The sequence below is a fragment of the Eleutherodactylus coqui genome, chromosome 1 (genome assembly GCF_035609145.1).
Source record: "Eleutherodactylus coqui strain aEleCoq1 chromosome 1, aEleCoq1.hap1, whole genome shotgun sequence".
Taxonomy (NCBI): Eukaryota; Metazoa; Chordata; class Amphibia; order Anura; family Eleutherodactylidae; genus Eleutherodactylus; species Eleutherodactylus coqui.
In genome coordinates this window covers 436,391,207-436,396,453 of record NC_089837.1, presented here as the reverse complement: position 1 = coordinate 436,396,453, position 5,247 = coordinate 436,391,207, and positions in this window count along the sequence as shown.

The following is a 5,247-nucleotide window of genomic DNA, read 5'->3' as shown; positions in this document are numbered from 1 at the left end:
GAATAACCTGCCTCCAGCAAGCGAGCACTGTAATTGGATTGAGCGCCAACCAATCAGAGCCGGCTCTCGATTAACCAATCACAGCCATTCAGTGATGTCACTCACTGAATGGCTGTGAAGGATCGCAACCCATCAAGGGAGAGCGAGGAACAATGTTTTCTGTTACGCAAAATGTAAGACTTTCATTTGGAAATGTGAAGGTTGCTTAAAAGGGTATTCTGGTCTGTCTGTTATGGGGAGGCGGAAGTGTAATAGAGGTGTAAATCAATGGGAGTGAAGCCGCTGCTTCCACTTCCTTCTTTGTCCAATGATGACGACATCCGACCCTGCTGCAATGACCATGGGCCGCTTAACTGATGGACAGGGATCCCGAGTGGCTGAGCCCCATCGAATAACTATTGATGAACTATCTAGAGGACAGGTCATCAGTTGGAAAAAAGGCTGGAATACCCCTTTAAAGGGTTGTATGGGACTTTTGTAATTGTTACTATTGATAATTTATCCTCAGGATAGGTAACCAATAGTTGATTGGCAAGGATCCGCCACTCAGAATCCCTACTAATTAGCTGATTTCCGACAGTGCTGGAAGCAGATAGCGCTGTCAACATTGCAGCAGCCTGGGTTGGTACTGCAGACACTTCCAATCAATTCACTGGAGATGTGCCTGTAATAGCAGACTGGGCCACTGCAATGTTGATGGCACGATTTGCTTTCAGCACTGTCCACATTGACAGTGCCAGGAATCAACTGACTGGCATGGACCCTCACCGATCTGATTGGATGACAAAGCCTAAGGATAAGCCATTAATGTATTCCCAAAAAAAACTTTTAAATTCATTTATTTTACTCATTTATATAGTGTGTTTCACGAGAATAGGACACTGTCTTATATTGATTTTTGCCCCAAAAGAGGCACAGTGTCTTATTTTCCAGGGGGGGGTGAGAAGGGGGGGGGGGTGCTACACACCTGGTCTGTGGCGTCCCGGTGCCTCGTGCTGCTGGTCTCCGGCAGTGCTGCGGCAGTCTGCTGTGTCCTCCGAGCTGAAATATCTTCTTTCCGTTGACGGGGCTTTGAATACCCCACCTCCAGCGAAGCGAGCTCTGTGATTGGGTTGAGCGCCAGCCGATAACAGCCATTCACTGAATGGTTGTGAATGATCGAGCGCTGGCTCTGATTGGCTGGCGCTCAATCCAATCACAGCGCTCACTTTGCTGAAGGCGGGGTATTCAAATCCCCTTCACCAGAAAGAAGAGAATTTCTCAGCGCTGAAGGCACGACAGCCAGCCGCAGAGTCGGGGTCCATCACAAGAGAGATTCAGACGCCACGGGCCAGGTGAGTATTGATGTTTGTTTTTTTTGTCATGTACTTTAGCTAAGGCTTATTTTCGGGGAGGGCTTATATTTCAAACCTCTCCCAAAAACAGGGTAGGGCTTACTTTCAGGATAGGTATTATTTTCGGGAAAACGCGGTAGCACATCCTCAGCAGTGTTGTACATCATAGGGTTTTGTCTCTTTTAAAAAAACAAAAACATTTGGAATATGGAAGGAAATCCACACAAACCCTGAACTCCAGTACTGCAAGGCAACAGTGCTAACCACTGAGCCACCATGCTGGAATTACATGCTATGTCTATATGCCAAGCATTTGGAATTCTGTATCAGAAAAACAAAAATCAGTTTGTTATTCAGATATGTTAATTAGCACAGAATTTTGAACCTAAAATAACATTTTGATGAAAGGTAGAGATTCATTTTAAGGGGTTATGCAAATGGTGGTAAATGGCGCAAAGTACAGTGAAAAGGAAATTTTACAGTGATTTGTACCTACATCCTAGGCAGGAATAGAGGACCAATTTTAAAAAAAATCCACCATGATTTTACAGATGTTTGTGATGGCTGCCTGCGCCAATTTCCTCCATAGAACACTGAAGTTGTAGGATTGGGGAGCAGTTTAAAAGGGCAGTCCAGGACCATACTAGTGAGGAGCTGTCCTCAGGGTAGGTCATCAATAGTAGACCAGCAGGGGTTCCCTGCTCATAATGCAGGCAGATCAGCTGATCTCGGGCCAGCTAAGCGGTGGTCCCAGTAGTGCGGGCAAGGGGCACTATAGCCACTGATTGGCTGCAGTAGTCACATGCTACCTGCATGTAAACAAAGACCAGGAGAAAAGAAAGAATTGGATCTCCAGTGTAGAGTACAGGTTAGAAATCGTTCCTTTTTTATTTTATCACTTCTGCAGCTAATTTACTTTAACTGGACAATCCCTTTAATGTCCACCATGTAAATTTCCAATCTCACACATACACACTAAATTCACAGGATAGATTACGGTAATCTATCAGCATGGATTCTGGAGGTTGGGAGGGAACTCACATAGCAAGAGGGAGATTGTTTTCTCCAAATTAATAGACCACTAGTGGGACCAACCCCACACATGACTCTGGTAAGGCCTCCTTCACACAACCATATGCGTTTTTACGTTCTCCCATACACATCGTAAAATCACATGAATGAAGAATTGCTGCGATCAAGTCCCGAACTTTAGCCTCGTATTTTCTGCTTGTCACAGGGGCTGCTGCGGCAAAAACATATGCAGAAGCGCGGAAAACCATGGATCGCTGTAAAATGCTTAGAATGACTACTAATGCTTAAATAGTGGCAGCCGTCTTCTTTTCCCAGTGTTGTACGCCGGGTAACTCCCTCTTTTTTACCACTTCAATAGAAGTCTATGGGAGCTTGCGGTGTATAAAATCGGTGACCGAAAACTGAACATGCCGTGATTTGTTTTTGCGTGTGCTTTCACGCGGACAAATCGCCGCCGTCTGCATAGGATAGGTTTTGTAATGCAATCCTATGCAGGCGGACATGGGCGGAAATTCTGTGGGAAATTCCCTTGCGGAATTTCTGCCCGTGTGCAGGGCATTTGTTTTTTAAATGCTGCAGGTTCGAAATCCACATGTTCATTTATGCTGCAGATTTCAACCCTTGAAATACAAAGGTTAAAATCCGAAGTAGATACAAAAAACGGGCAAAATCTGCACTATTTGGGTGCAAATTTGGCCACTACGGTTTCTACTGTAGAAAGCTCACAGCTGCTAAGGCCTGTGTGAAGGTGGCCTAAGCCTGCCTACACACAGGTGAGCGCGATATCAGTATAACGTGCGATTTACCTGCTGATGCGAGGCGGTTTTCAAGCAAAAACTTCTCACAGCCCTTCTGTGAAATTCCGATCCTCGTGTCATAGAGGATCGGAATTGTTTCTAATTGATTTCAATGGGAAGCCTAGCATCGCACGGGATGCCAGCGCCATGTGATGCATTAAAGGTCCTATTGAAATCAATAGGTGATGCATTCTGAGGAATTGTAAAAAAAAAACCAGAGCCTGCCTCGATGTATATGACCCTATTCAAAAGAATGGAGTTCAGATTCGTACAAGAGTCCAGCAACGTGAGTTACTCGGCCGCGTGAAACTCCTCAGCAATGCAGTACAACATAAGTGAATGATGTTTTAACAAACCCCATTCATATCTGCAGTGAGAGAGGGTGAGGCTGCGGTTCTCAAGTCTTTTGCGTATATTCCATAATGAAGATCTGCATCAAAATCCATATGTGGACTTTGGCGTGGATTTATTTCCTGATGTGTGATCATACCCTCAAGCGCCGCGCATCTGCGTAGTAAATGCAGTAAATTTTTCGTGCGTATCTGCACATAATACTGTACTTTTTTGTGTACGCAGGGCCAGTTCACATCATGTGTGCGACACCCCCACTCTCCCCCCCCCCCCCCCCCGCCGTGAAAGGCTATTTAGCTTAATGAGGTTATGATGCGTTCCTTTTTTTCATGGCATTGCGCACCTCTCATAGACAGTCATGGGGCCCTTGGTGCGCAAATGCCCACAAATATGGCGCATGTCCTACTTTTTTTTTTCGCAGAAAATGAAAATAACGAACCCATTAAAATCAAGGGGTTTGTTCTCCGTGTATTGCACGCACGCACGCATACATACGTCTGTCTAAAACAGCCTTAAAGTTAACAATATAATTGGCTGCTTATTTAATAAGGCCACCTTCACGCGGGCGTATTTCTGCACGCTGTATGCCGTGAATAGGACCAATGCACGTTCGCATGCGCATAGCTTTCCTGTGTGTTTTGGTTGAACAAAAAACCCACAGCATCCTCTATTTTCCTGTACATTGGCGCATCCAAAGTTCCCTTAAGGCTCCTGCACCCTGGCGAGGCAGTGGTTTACGGCCGATATCGCCCTCGCAAGCCTTCTGAAAAGCCCTGGATGCGAGGTGCTTTCCCTTCATCCCCGCTGCGCCTGTCACAGCAGCAGAAGATCACAATGTTCTCTCACTGTTTTCAATATGGCCGGCGCTGCTGCCTGTCCCATTGAAGACATGTGGAAACCCCTGGATGCGACAGCCTTGTATCCCAGCGGGGCTGGAGGAATCCCCCGGCGAAACTGTCACAGCCGCGGCAGGGGCTCGCAATGTTCTCCCATTGCTTTCAATAGGGTCGGCACTGCTGCTGCTGGGGCCACATTTAAATCAATGGGCGATATTGCAAAAAGAAAGGACATGCTGCCATTTTTTTTTCCATGCAGGAGCCCTTAGAAGGCAAAGGCGATGCACAAATGCGTGACACCCATCTGCAACTCGGCTAATTAGGCATTTCACTTGGTGCCTCTTTGTTTGCTGCGTGCAAATGAGCACGTCTTGCAGGCGCAAAAAGTACAGTGAAATACGCAGCGCTCAGGCATGCGCGAATACACGTACACTCGTGTGAAGGGGGCCTTAGGCCAGGGCTACAACCGCAACTTGTATAAATGTTGCAAGACTGTTCGCGCTGCAGTTGGGTCGCATTCCCCTTAGATTACTGCCTGCGGTGGAAAAAAATGCATGTGTGTAGGTTTTCTGTGACTTGTAGTTCGCGGTATGTCGCTGGTTGCCACACAGCACCATTGACAGACATTAGATAGGACGCTGCATGCAGCATGTGTCCCTGTGCAGCCGCAGCCTACAGCACGGAGTACAAAATGCTGGAATTTCCACCATTTTACCTCATGTACTAAAACACAGACGAAATACCGAGCTGACTTTATGAGGTTACATCGCACCGTGCACAACACCACTCTGTCCACTAGATGGCAGCCTGATGACAGAACACAATGCCAGGGCCAATGAACGTCGGCATCCCCCTGGCTCTGTGCGCGGACAACTGTGTCAATAAAGTTCTGACGGA